The sequence below is a fragment of the Theropithecus gelada genome, chromosome 9, assembly GCF_003255815.1.
Source record: "Theropithecus gelada isolate Dixy chromosome 9, Tgel_1.0, whole genome shotgun sequence".
In the NCBI taxonomy this organism is placed as follows: domain Eukaryota; kingdom Metazoa; phylum Chordata; class Mammalia; order Primates; family Cercopithecidae; genus Theropithecus; species Theropithecus gelada.
In genome coordinates, this window is record NC_037677.1 from 35024453 (window position 1) to 35039393 (window position 14941).

Genomic DNA, 14941 nt, shown 5'->3' on the forward strand with positions numbered 1-14941 from the left:
TTTTTTTTGAGACGGAGTCTCACTCTGTCGCCCAGGCTGGAGTGCAGTGGCCGGATCTCAGCTCACTGCAAGCTCCGCCTCCCGGGTTCACGCCATTCTCCTGCCTCAGCCTCCCGAGTAGCTGGGACTACAGACGCCCGCCACCTCGCCCGGTTAGTTTTTTGCATTTTTTAGTAGAGACGGGGTTTCACCGTGTTAGCCAGGATGGTCTCGATCTCCTCACCTCGTGATCCGCCCGTCTCGGCCTCCCAAAGTGCTGGGATTACAGGCTTGAGCCACCGCACCCGGCTCTTCTTGGTTTTGTGTTCAGCCAAGGCCAGTTATGAAGCTGCACCCTGATGGCCATGTTTCTAGAAGTTGATGCATCACATTTTTTCTGTGCCTGAATTCGTTTCACAACTGCCGTGCTCCAGGTGGGCTCACAGCATGTGGTTTCTCCCAACAACCTGAAAAGTCTTAAGAAGACGGATAATTGCGTTAACTTCTTCAGGTGACTATAACTTTCTCAGCTTCCTACCAATTCTAATCCACTGGTGGAGTCCTGAGTTAATCTGGTCCAGCTGCCATATTTGATTTTAGCACATTCAGGGCCGTATTATCTTAATTGGTCTTTTCTCACAACTGAACACAAAACCTCTGGTATCCACACTACCCTTGACACTATGGCAATAACAATAGCTGCCTGTAATCCCAGCACTTTGGGAGGCCGAGGCGGGTGGATCACAAGGTCAGAAGATCGAGACTATCCTGGCTAACATGGTGAAACCCCGTCTCTACTAAAAATACAAAAAACTAGCCGGGCGTGGTAGCGGGCTCCTGTAGTCCCAGCTACTTGGGAGGCTGAGGCGAGAGAATGGCGTGAACCCGGGGGGCGGAGCTTGCAGTGAGCCGAGATCACGCCACTGCACTCCAGCCTGGGAGACACAGTGAGACTCCGTCTCAAAAAAAAAAAAAAAAAAAAAAAAAAAAAACCAATAGCTAACATTTTCTAAGTAGTGTTCTTGCAATGCATAACATGCCATGCTAAGTGCTTTACATGGATTTTTTACTTAATCCTCTTAACGGCCCTAGAAAGTAGTGCTATATTTTCTCCCCTTTGCAGATAAGAAAACTCAAGCTTTAAAAGTTAATTTAACCAAGGTCACATGGCAAGAAAGAGCTGGAGCCAGGACTCAGTCCAGGCCTGGTTGAGTCCAAACCCCTACACTTTTCGTCATTTCCACAACTCTGCAAAGACCAATACGTATCTGGACAGAGTTGAGAATTTCTCTCTATAACGAGAGTGTTGATTTTGTGTCTTTCTGACTTAGTGAGTTTATCAGCAGGGATCTGGGATCCGGTGCTCTTTAGAAAGCCTAACCCTCGTGATTTCGGTCAGGAAGGAGCTCTGCGGGAGGGTGAGCTCAAGGAATTTTCCCTGTGCATAGAAAGTCATTCTTTGATTGAGATGAAGTATAGAAATGAGAGTCACTGCTTTTTTTCTTTTAACATTTGAAGTTGAATATCTATGTTTTAAATCTGACTTCACTCCATCAAAACATTATGTTTAAGTCTGGTAGAATCAAAGACAACAAACATCCCTTGAACTTGGCCCTTCTCTCTGACTGTACAACTTCTGTTTATGGTGCTACAATCCACCCTGGCTTCAAGCTTCAAGGTCACGTTGGATTCCTTCTTTCCATTTCACCTCTGTATGAATCTTATTGAGTTCATTTGCTGTATTTCTCATACTTATTCCAAATTTTCCAGTCTTGGTATCACACTCTGGTTTGGGTTATTATTCTCTTACACCCAAACCGTTTTCATTATCTCCTAACTTGTCTTTCTGTGTCCAGGCTTTACTTGTTCTTATAAACCCTACACACCACTGTCAGAGTATCTATTCACCTATTAAAATCCCACCTAGACGTGAGGGTACAAGTCAAATTCTACAGTCTCAAGGAAGTCAATAAGTACCTACAAAAAAAGTAATCTCTCCAGTCCCCTTCTTATGGCTCATAATTTATGGTTTTGTGTGGATATATCTGTTTTGTTTTGTTTTGTTTTTGAGATGAAGTTTCATTCTTGTTGCACAGGCTGGAGTGCAATGGCACAATCTCGGCTCACTGCAACCTCCACTTCCCGGGTTTAAGCAATTTTGCCTCAGCCTCCCGAGTAGCTGGGATTACAGGCATGCATGACCACGCCTGGCTATTTTATTTTTGTATTTTTAGTTTTGTATTTTTAGTAGAGTCGGGGTTTCTCCATATTGGTCAGGCTGGTCTCGAACTCCTGACCTCCGGTGATCCGCCCGCCTCGGCCTCCCAAAGTGCTGGGATTATAGACGTGAGCCACTGCCCCAAGCCATGTGTGGATATATCTTATCTCACATGGCAGAGATGGCCAGATATTTATCCAATATTCATATACTTTAGCCAGAGAATCCTAATATTGTCAAGGGCAGTTATAGCCCAAGCTTTAAAATGACATTTCCCAGCATCCTTATAGATAGGGCTGGCCAATGATATACTAGCTGAAGTTGTCAAGTGGTGTCTTAATTTGGTTCTCCCAGAAGTAGATCCTGAGACAAGAATTCTAGTACAGCTTGCTTAATTTGGAGGTTGTCTCAGGAAGCATCAGTAGTACAAAGAGGCCAATAAAGCATTGCTTATTAGGAACAGAATCACTTTTGGTGACTGGAGTTTCATTCTACTGAGGAGCTCTGGGATGTAGCTCAGACATTAGAAGTTTCCTTCACTATCGTTAACACTTAACACTGAACTTATTCTAAAATTGGAGTAGAGTGCGTTGTAAGGGTAAGAGCGAGGGAATACGGTTGAGTTTTTAAAAAATATTATTTTCACTTTTACTGTGAGCGTATACGACTTCTTGAAATTTAGTGATATAACAAAATAGAAAAAAGCTAATGATTTAATGCTGTGTAGAAAGAAGTAGGATATAAAATTGTTTACCATACCTGTTAGTACAGAACACAACAACTGATGCATAGTTTTATGGAATGGAGGAACTAAACCTGAATGCTCACAATGCGTATGCAATAAGTATTTGTTACTCTTAAATAAGTATTGAGAGGCCGGGCGCGGTGGCTCATGCCTGTAATCCCAGCACTTTGGGAGGCCGGGGTGGGAGAATTACCTCAGGTCAGGAGTTCAGACCAGCCTGGCCAACATGGTGAAACCCCATCTCTACAAAAAATACAAAAATGAGCCGGGCGTGGTGGTGGTTACCTGTAATCCCAGCTACTAGGGAAGCTGAGGTGGGAGAATTGCTTGAACCTGGGAGGGAGATCATCGTGCCCTGCATTCCTGCACTCCAGCCTGGGCGACAGTGCAAGACTCCATGGCAAAAAAAAGAAAAAATCAGAGTTAAGAATGAATTCATTTATTTTCCAAATTTTCTGTAATGAGCTTCTATAACCTTCCTAATGAAAAAAAATAAAAAACTGTATACAAATAAGAATGATTTTACAACCCAAAACAATAACTCGGGTGAAGAGGCTTTCATGCTTTTGCTGGGAAGACTTCGAATGTAGCATTGACAACAGTGGGGCTCCTGGAAAGCTTTCTCCAGGGAGCACGTCCTTCCTCCTTCTTGCTGTCTGGAACATTGACAGGATATTATGGCAGACACCTTGGACTAGGTGTTGACCCAAGAGATGAAACCATGTGTTAAGGATACTGGAGGAAATGCACAGGAGATGCCTGCACCTCTGATGACCAAAGAGCAGCAATACTAACTCTGCACTGCCTGCCCACTGGCCCTCATTATGTGTAACAGTCAAACAATGTGCCAATGAAAAGAGTCAAACTCTATAAAAAAATTTGAAGAGATGTATTCTGAGCCAAATATGAGTGACCATGGCCTGTGACACAGCCCCAGGAGATCCTAAGAACATGTGCCCAGGTGGTCAGACTACAGCTTGGTTTTAAACATTTTAAGGAAACATAAGATATAAATTAATACATGTAAGATGTACATTGGTTCAGTCTGGAAAAGGTGGGACAATTCGAAGTAGGCAGATTTCCGGGTCACAGGTGGATCCAAAGATTTTCTGCTTGGCAAGTGGTTGAAAGTGTTGAGTTATTATCTAAAGATGTGGAATCAATAGAAGGGAGTGTCTGAGTTAAGATAAGGAACTGTGGAGACTAAGATTCTTATTATGTAGATGAAGCCTCCAGATAGCAGGCTTCAGAGAGACTAGATGGTAAATGTTTCTTAACAGACTTTAAAATGTGCCAGACTCTTAGTTAATTCTCTGCTAGATCAGAAAAAAGACCTGGAAAGGGAAGAGGATTCTCTGTAAAATATAGGTTTTCCTCACAAGAGACAGCTTTGCAGTGTCATTTCAAAATGTGTCAAAGAAATATATTTTGGGATAAAATATTTTTATTTCTTTCAGGTCCTGTTGTCTGTCAGGTTGTTATCTTATTGCCACACAGAGTCTGTTTGGTCAGTCTTACGGTCTCTGTTTTAATGCTAATGCTAGTCAGCTATGCCTGAATTCCAACGAGAGCAATGTAAACTGAGGCATGTCTGATCACGCATTCCCATCATGGCCTGAACTGGTGTTTCAGGCTTATTTTAGAATGCCCTTGGCCGAGAGGAGGGGTCCATTCAGTTGGTTGTGGGACTTAGAATTTTTTATTTGGTTTACAAATGAAACCTACTGTGTTGTTTATACTGCTGTTATTTGTGTTACCATTATTTGTAGACAAACCTCATCTTCATTGGTGTTTCTGAGATCAGGAAGCTTCTTTGGGTGTATAGTCTCTGTGTCTTTTTTAATCTCTATCATAGCATCCATGCAGTGACATAGAACCAAGTCCTCGATAAATATTTGTGGAATGAAGAAGCTGAATTCCACCAACTTGGAGAATGGTGTGGAAAGCACTGGGCTAGATGATGTGGGTTCTGAAGATGAAAAGAACAGTATCTCATTCTCAAAGAACTGATAATAAAATTGCATGTGGGTTGTGGGTGTGTCACTATTTGCCACCAACGCACCTGGGTGGGGTCAGACAGAAGGTGCCTGTCTTCTGTGTCTCAATAAAACACAAGATGCCCATTCACTTCTGGTTTTCTCCTGGTATCATTGGCTCTTTGGTGTCTGCTGGAAAAGCTGGGCTTTTCCCAGTGTTACCATGACGTCTGAGCTTTGAGAGCTATTTCTTTTCCCCTTGGAGCCTGAGAGAGATTATTCCAGTGATATCTGAATAGCTTGAGTTTGCTGGGTATGAACACAGAGGAAGTGGTTCCCTAGCAACAGGCGCCTCTGAAAGCCTCTTAGCACTCAGTACTTCTCCGGGCTTTTTGTTTCCCCTTGTCCATGCTGCCTGTCAGCAAATGGCCAGAGTGATTGCACCTGCTCCGAATTAGGGCCGGTCAGTTCGACCCGAGCAGTTCAGTTTTACTAAGTCAAAGGGCTCTGTTCCTCTTTCGGTCAAGCTTCCTTGTGAGGCCTGGGACCTATTTTGCTCCTGGTTAGACCATAATTACCTCAGATCACACTTCCTTCTTTGTTGTCTAGATCTGACCAGAAATGGAAAATACCGAAGTGACTGAGATCATTTTAATTGAATTAGTAAAAGAATACTTTTTTTTTGGCACATCTTTTCAAATATGCTAAACCTCTTAAGAAAATGTTTTATATCGCCTTTTTTATTTTTCCGCTAAAAATGGATTCTCGCTCCATTCTTTCAGTTTTTCCGCAGACTTAACAAATTCTGCCTTCCTTAACTATGTCAGCATCCCAATACATATTTGAATATATGAGTTGGTTGGAGCAATATTAGAGGGTGTTTCCCACATTGCCTTTGGGGGTCTAGAGACAGCCCTTACTGAGGGCATTGGTCACTGGTACAGACCATGGCATATAACTCTGAGATGAGTCCAGAATTGTTGACTGCAATGCCTTGTTTCATTTTCAAACAGCAATCCATATTACTGTTCGAATTAGCAATCTTTTTTTTTTTTCTTTGAGACGGAGTCTAACTTTCTTACCCAGGTTGGAATGCAGTCGTGTGATCTCAGCACCTCTGCAACCTCTGCCTCCCAGGTTCAAGTGATTCTTCCTGCCCCAGCCTCCCGAGTACCTGGGATTACAGGCACCCACCACCATGCCTGGCTAATTTTTTTGCACTTTTTTTTAGTAGAGATGGGGTTTCACTATGTTGGTCAGGCTGGTCTTGAACTCCTGACCTCAAGTGATCCGCCCACCTTGGCCTCCCAAAGTGCTGGGATTTACAGGCGTGAGCCACCGCACCTGGCCTGAATTAGCAATTTTATAGGAGATGCTTATACGTCTCTGCCTACCAGTAGGCTAGTATCAATTTGTGGCACTGAAAATCTGGCCAGACTGTGGTGATGAATGACAGTAATTATAATGAGTAAATTGTAATTGAGCCTAACAGCTCCCAGAATTCTTCTCGTCTGTACCTTTTAAAATATTTTCTTTCCTTCATTCATTCAACCAACAAATATTTGTAATTGTAATTGAGTGTCTGCTATGTGGAAGATATTCTGTTATGTCTTATGGGAAAAACATGAATGGCCCATCTTAGGAAGATCTCCATTTCAAAGAGGAGAAAATGGAATGTCAATCAGTACAACCTCTATGGAAAACAGTATGGAGAGCTCTCAAGGAACTAAGAGTAGATCTACCACTTGATCTACCCAGATCTACCCAGCAGTGGGACTGCTGGGTACCCACCCAAAGGAAAAGAAGTCATTATATCAACACCTTGCACTCATATGTGTATCGCAGCACGATTCACAATTGCAAAGACATGCGATCAACCTAAGGGCCCATCAAGCAAGGAGTGGATAAAGAAAATGTGGCATATATATACTATGGAATACCCCTCAGCTATAAAAAAGAATAACATTTCTCTTGCAGCAACTTTATTGGAGCTGGAGGCCATTATCCTAAGTGAAGTGACTCAGGAATGGAAAACCAAATACTGCATGTTCTCATTCCTAAACGGAAGCTAAGCGATGGGCATACAGAGTGGCACAGTGGACATTGGAGACTCAGGAGGAGGGAGGGTGGAGGGGGGTGAGGGATAAAAAATTCCCTATTAGGTACAATGTACACTATTCGGGTGACAGGTACACTAAAAGCCCAGACTCCACCACTATATAATTCATCCATGTCACCAAAAACCACTTGTACCTATAAAGCTATTGAAATAAAAAAAAAATTTAAACAGTGGGTAAGATGTGTACACATGTAACTAATGACTGTCAAGCAAGATCACAGCCTAAAGAAAGATAAGCCGTGCATTACAGACAATCTGTTGAATCCCCTCTTCCCCGAGAGGGCAGTGGTGGAGTTTCAGGGCGACCCACCTTGCAGACTGATCACTTGGAGAGGAGGGAGGAGAGCTGAGAAGGTTGTGTCTGTTCTGCAGATAAATCGAGGGCTTGTTTCCAACACTATTAGTCTGATTCTTATTGTTAACCTTTCCATTCATTAAAATAACAAAACAGTAAAATCCCCTCTGTGTCATGATATTCATTTCCACCCAATGGGTTATTTTTAATCAAGGTTAAGAGCTTGACATGTGTCAGCCAAAGTGACGTGTAACAGAAATCAGGGAGAAACTTTATCTGGGAGCTGGGAATAGTAAAAAAAATAATAAAACCCTATCTTAGGGGAAATTGGAATTGCCACTGTTTGTCTCATTTTCCTCCCAGGCATTATTTTCCACTTGTAAACGAGAAAGGAAGAAAAATACGTCTCAGTAGCCAAGCCCTCTGGGAGCGAGGTTCTCCCTTTAGCAGCCACATCCCCCTACAAGCTGAGAAGCCTCTCCAGGGTCCTGTGCTCAGTTATAACCACGGTCACGGTGAACCAGAAAGAATGAGTTATAAATGAATGGAGATGTGGGGGCGAGAAAGGACCATCTAAATCAGACAGCCACAGCGTGTTCTTTTTCAGGCTTGCTTAGACGAATGGGAAGCGGAAACCTAAAAGCCGTTCTTGATATATACAGGTGACAAGCCCTTGGGGATCATTTCAGACTTACTAAAATAGCCACTGCCTTCTGTGCAGCTGACACCTCTGGAAGATTTATGAAGTGGAGAGTGCAAGACAGGCAATAAAGGAGCTTTTTGTAGCCAAATAAGTGATTTGCACTGTTGGGCAGAAAGGACAGTCAGGTCCTGCCCATGAAAAGAACCACATTTCTCCAGCAGCATGTCCTGAATCACAAGGCTGGGGCCCTGTTGTAACTAAGTGGTTCCTCAGGCATAGTTCCCTCTCCCCACCACACTCAGTATTTTCCGCTTTGAATCAAATCACGCACAAGAAAGATAATGGCTGATTATTATTTTTAGAATCCTGGAAACGGATTCCCCATGACACTTGGTGAGCAGGTAGGTACCAGGCTTTGACTCCTATGCCCATTCACACAAAGTAAGGAAATTAATATTTATTGAGCGCCTACTAGATCAGACATGCTTTGTATATCCATTCTTATAATTAGGAGGCAATTTATTTCCTGCTTTGTGTAGCTGGCCATGAAGATGATGGGACAGAAGAAGCATCTAGGAAAGACCTCTCCTGTCTGATGCACAAAAAAGAGGAAGGATTTTGTGTTTTGTAGTGAGCACACTCATACCAATACCTGCATTTGTATAGCACTCTTCATAATGCTTTCATGGTCATTTTGTTTAGACCCATCATTAAAATGCCTTGACATAGATGGGACAGATAGAATTTTCACTTTATGGGTAAATAAATTGAGTCATAGAGAAATTAAGTGATATGTTAATGTCCTACGGCAAATGAGAAGCAAAACCAAGATGAGATTTTCACATTTTCTGAGTTCCAATGCAGAGGAGAACATCAGACATAGCCGTATTATTTATTTCTGTTAGTGTACAAATGTACATGGTGTAATGTGTCTTAGCAGGGCAGGCAGCACATGCATGAAAGAACAACATGGGCCATGCTGGATGCAAACCCCAGCTCAACCTCTGGTTTGTTGTTTGACTTTGGGAAATGTCTTTATCTGTAAAATAGATAAAAAAATATAAATGACCTACCTCATCAGCTAGGTGTGAAGATAACACAATGTAATGTATGGAATATACAACACCGGGTATAGTAAAGGGTTAGAGAATTAAATGAGAAGAGTGCCTGGAACATAGTAAGTGTTTGATAAATGTTAGCCATCATCATTATTATTGTATCATCGTAAATTTTCAATAAATGTTGGTCTCTTCCCCCACGATTCTACTATCTTACTGCAATAACAGGATTATGTATACAGAGTGAGAGAGAATAAGAATACAAAGACAGAGAGGAAATATCCTTCATTCTTACCCTCGATCTCTCCTTCCCATTACTGGTATCACTAGGCAATTTCTAAGTAAGTAATACAATAGCAGCTATGAAAATTCTTGGACAGCTGTTTTCTTATGTCTTTGCCCAAAGTGATGTTGTTGAAATTGCCTTCTTGAGGAATTATTTCCTGAAAGCCTGCAGTTGTTGTGGAGTACTAAAATCATGTACCTGAGGGTCTGTGCATGATTAGTTTTATGTGTAACTTGAGTGGGCCTTGGGGTGCCAAGACATTTGGTCAGACATTATTCTGGGTGTGTCAGTGAGGATGTTTCTGGATGAGATTAATGTTTGAGTTAGTTTGCTGCATAAAACAGACTGACAGCTGAGTGCAGTGGCTCACGCCTGTAATCCCAGCACTTTGGGAGGCCGAGGCGGGCAGATCACTTGAGGTCAGGAGTTCAAGACCAGCCTGGCCACCATGGTAAAACCCTGTCTCTACTAAAAATACAAAAATCATCCCACTGTGGTGGCATGTGCCTGTAGTCCCATCTACTCGGGAGGCTGAGGCACAAGAATCACTTGAACCCAGGAGGCATAGATTGCAGTGAACCAAGATCACATTACTGCACTCCAGCCTGGGTGACAGAGTGAGATTCTGTCTCAAAACAACAACAACAACAACAACAAACAAACAAAAAACCAGACTGACCTCCCTAATACGCTGACCTCCCTAATATGGGTCTTTGACTGAAGACCTGAATAAAGCAAAAAGGCTAAGTAAGAGGGGATTCCTCCTGCCTGACTGCTTGAGCTGGGATGCTTGTCTTTTCTAGCCTTCAGACTTAGACTAACATTGGTTCTTCTTGCATTTTAAACCTGCCAGCTTTTGAACTGAAATTATGCCATCAGCTCCACTGAGTCTCTAGCTCACTAATTGTAGATCTTGGGAATTCTCATCCTCCATAATCACATGAGCCAATTCCTTTTAATAAAACTATCTACCTACCTATCTACCTACCTATCTCCAATCAGTTCTGTTCCTCTGGAGAAACCTAATACAAAGTTTGGACCCAAGAAGTGGAGTGCTGCTGTAACGAATACTTAAAAATGTGGAAATGGTTTTGGAATTGGGTAATGGGTAGAGGCTGGAAGAATTTGGGGGTGCACACTAAAAACATGAACATTAAGGGCAATTCTGGCAAGGTCTCAGACATGAGGATTGTGTTACTGGAAATTGGAGGAAAGATGATTGTTTTCATAAAGTAAAGAACTTGGGTGAACTGTGTTCTAGTATTTTGTGAAAGACAGAATGTGTGAGTGATAGAATTGGATATTTAGCTGAGGAACTTTCTAAGCAAAGCGTTGAAGGAGTGACTTGGTTCCTCCTAATTGCTTATAGGGAAATGTGGGAAAGAAACATTAATTGAAGAAGGAATTATTAAGCCAAATAAAACAAGAACTTGCAGACTTGGAAAATACTTCATCTATCCATATTGCAAAAAAAAAAAAACACACCAAGGCCAAACTATCACTTGATAGTGTTTATAGGGTTATATGAGCAGAAACACTGCCAGTTTGAACTGAAGGGGATGGAGACATAACAAAATGAAGGAAGGCTATTAGAATTCTTGGATTTCACTAGATGAGAATGTAGAGTTACTTGGAACATGCACTATTCTCCCAGAAGAGAAAGAAATGATGCTGAAGTTGACTCAGAGCTCCCTGGGGCCAGGGCCTTGGTTTCAACCACTGGAAAGCCCCTACCTGAAGCTTTGCTAGAGGACCATCCAGTGGAGCCTTGGGGACACAACCTTCTGACAAGACCCAGGGTCTGCAAGAACCACAGGGGCAGGACCCCTGCCTGGAGTCATTGGGGTGATGCTGCCACCCCAGTGAGCCTGGAAGATGTGACATTGAGCCAAGGAGGGTAATTCCTGAGCCTTAAGATCTAATGGGATTTACCTTGCTAGGTTTTGGACTTGCTTGGGGTCTGTCACCCCTTTCTTTCTTCTGAGTTCTCCCTTTGGAATGGGAACATTTATCTTACACCTGTCCCAATGTTGTATTTTGGCAGTGTGTAATTTGTCTGGTTCCACAAGTTTACACCTGGAGAGGAATTTTGCTTCACAATAAATTGTACCTCAAATTCCACTCATATCTGATTTAGATGATATTTAAAAGAGACTTTGGACTTTAGACATTACAGTTGGTGCTGGAACAAGTTAAGACTCTTGGAGCTGTTGAGATGAAATGAATATATTTTGCATACAAGAAGAATATGAATTTGGGGAGCCAGGGATATAATGCTATAAACTGAATTATGTCTCCCTCTTGCCGCATCACAAATTCATATGTTGAAGCCCTAATCCTCAATGTGATAGTATTTGGAGATAGGGCATTTGGGAGATTTAAAAGATTCCCAATTAGGTTCAGATGAGGTGATGATGTTGGGTGAAGTGATGATGTTGGGTTCTTCCTAGAAGAAGAGACATCAGTGAGCTTCCTCTCTCTCTCTTTCTCTCTTTGTCATGTGAGAACATAACAAGAAGGTGGCCATCTACAAGCCAAGAAGTGAGTCCTCACCATAACCTGACCATACTGGCACCGAGATCTTGCACTTCCAGCCTCTAGAACTCTGAGAAAATGAACTTCTGTTGTTTCAGTCACCCAGACTATGGGATTTTGTTATGGCAGCCTGAGCTAAGAAAGCCAGTCATTTGAAACTAGCCTAACTTGGTTTTGTATCTATTCTAATAGACGTCTAATCCAAGTACAGAGCTCAGTGCAGTAAACCAATGTTGGCTCAAATTAATCAGAAGTCTCATGTGCCAGAGGACCCCAAAATGCATTTTATCTATTTATCTGTCAAAATTGGTACTTAATATGTAGCTTGGAAATCGTAGCTGTTAGAAAGGGAAATTACCAGCTTAGTTATCATATCTACCTAGGAAGAAACTACAGAAGCTGGTAGGGCTTTGTTGATGATCAATTACATTATTTAAGCAAACACATTTGGTGAAAGCACTTTTTCCCCTTCTGCTAAAGCTGCTAGTAAGAAAAGCAAAGTAATCTCTTCATTTGTGAGACAAAAGAACATTCACCTAGCATGACATTATAGAGCCACCATAAATCCTTTGAGTCCAAGCCAATTTGGAAGTGGAAACCATAGATAATTATGCTAGGTTAAGGGGGAAACAATTAACTCTAGATTAAAATTTCTTTAAAGCAAATTTTTTTCTTTAAAAAAAGGAGAAAAGGTGAGAATTGGGCAGTCCCGTTGAAGAAAAGGAATGTGCCAATATCCTTTGGGAGTGTTCTGTCTCTTCTGGACGCTAGCCCAGGAATCATTAACTAGCTGTGTGACCGTGAACAGTTTGACTATTTTGCTGATCTGAGCCTCAGTTTCCTTATCATTAAATTAAGGGGTTGAGATGCACCATCGATCATTCCAGTTGTCAAATTCTGTGATATTAACTAGGATTTATGCAAGGTGATATCCTAGGGAATCCAGCAGACAAAAAGAAAATCCATTGGCTTTATTTCACTTGCAGGAAAGCACCTCTTTATTATCCAGTATTTGCCACTCAGCTAGGTCACCTTGGGCTCATCTCAGAGCTCTATTGGTCCAGAGTTGACTAGTTCTCTGCTTTGTTTCCAAGAGAACTCAGGCAGATGGGAACCTTCCTCAAGAGATGTGGATCCAAAGACTGTTTACTTTGGGTATGCTAAAGTGATCAATGGAGGCATAGGGAAAGAACAGCTGATCACCTTCTACCATTCTGGAGAAATCATTCATTTGTGCACCTATTCATTTCACTGGCACTCACTGAGAGGCAGCATAGCGTGTGGTTAATGGTTCAGGTTCTGTATTCAGAAGTCCTGGGTTCAAATTCTGGTTCCATCACATACGCTTTGTGGCCTTGAGCAAGATATCTAATTGCTCTGTTCCTTCATCTATAGTCCTCATCTCAAAGGCTGGTTGTGAGGGTTAAATGAATTACTAAATGCAAAATATCTATAGCAATGCCCAGCTCATAGAAATTATTCAATGATGAGTGTGGATTACCATGACCAAGCTCTGTATTATTAACAGATACAGATGGGATCTCTGAGAGATGTCGCTAGGGACAAGATCAGCATCAGCATATGAAGAAGGAAGGGGTGGCAGTCAGGGTGAAGTTCATGGAGGAGGCAATTTCAGCTGAGTCTTAAAGTTAAGATAAGCCTTTGTTAGACAAAGAAAAAAGGTCACTCCAGGTAGTAGCAGCAGTGTTAGCTGAAGGAGGAAGGTGCAAGTTATGCTTAGATTCAGATGACGATGCTGAATGTGGCTGGAGTATAGGAGAAAGGGAAAGCAAGGTGGGAGATGAGGCTAGAAGAGCAAGTGAGGTCATGGAGGACTCCAAGATGGGGGCAGTCTATGCTCCGTGGAAGCCATTAGAGGTGTTTTAAGCTGGACAATACCGTAACCAGAAAGCCCTCAGGTTTGGAGCAAGGCTGGAATTGGAATGATAAGGGAAGTCAAGGAACGAGATTGAACTCAAATCCAGGGTCTGGTGGATCTTGGAGGCAGTCTTGAGAAGAATGAGAAATCTTGTTAATTTTTCTTATTTCATGATTCCCAGCCCCATGTCACTTCATTATACTAGATTTCCTGACTAGTCCCACATTTTCTGAACCAAAAATCAGGCAGTTTTTCAAATCTGAGTCACAATCTTTTATAAGGGATTTAACACTTGCTATATGGAAAGCACTGTACCCAGAACAGATACAAAGATGTAAAGCATGGTGCTACCTAACGCTAAGGTTGCTGGTCTTGTTTGAGTTCAGAGGAGAAAGAGCTGTCTTTGATTTAGTCAGAGAAAGCTGCCTGGAGGAAGCTGTCTTTGAGCTGGATGTTTAAAGGTAGGTACTATTATTATTATTATTACTATTTTTGGAGACAGGGTGTTGTTCTGTCACCCAGGCTGGAGTGCAGTGGTGCCATCACTGCTCACTGCATCCTTGACCTCTCAGGCTCAAGCAATGCTTCCACTTCAGCCCCCCAAATAGCTTGGACTACAGGTGGGGCATGACACTATACCTGGCAAATTTTTAAATTTTTTGTAGAGATGGGGTCTCACTATGTTACTCAGACTGGTCTCGAAATCCTGGACTCAAGCAATCCTCGCACCTCAGCCTCCTAAAGTGCTGAGATTACAGGTGTGAGCCACTGTGCCTGGGCAAAGTAGGTGAAATGTTGGTAGACAGAGAACACTCTAGAAGGAAGTAACCACGTGAGCAAAGTTGAGGAAATGAGAATGCAAAAGGAAGGGCACTGAAGAGAAAGTAGTGCAACATGTGAACACGAGATGGTGAGAGCCTAAACTAGGGGGATATTGGCTGCAGCATGGCAAAAGGAGAAGCTGATGCGAGAATTGTAAGGAAGAAGAAAGAGCTCTTGGTCACTAACTGGATAAGGGGTGAGTGAAGGTGAGCATTGGGAAATGATTAGGAAATAATCCCCCTGAAAGGCAGGCAAAAATAGGTAGCAGGGATTTTGGAAAGTAAGGTGCTTAATGTCAAGATAAGACCTCCAAAAGAAAACTATTTCTAAGAGACAGCTAAAAATGTGGATTGGCATTTTGAGAAAAAGTTAGCATTTGAGATAAA

At 42.2% G+C, this 14941-nt stretch overlaps 1 protein-coding gene across 1 annotated transcript in view; it reads left to right on the forward strand.

Annotated features, from left to right (window-relative positions):
- The window catches only part of FAM107B (family with sequence similarity 107 member B), a 260743-nt gene that overhangs the window by 125776 nt on the left and 120026 nt on the right, over positions 1-14941 (forward strand). The window lies entirely within an intron of this gene.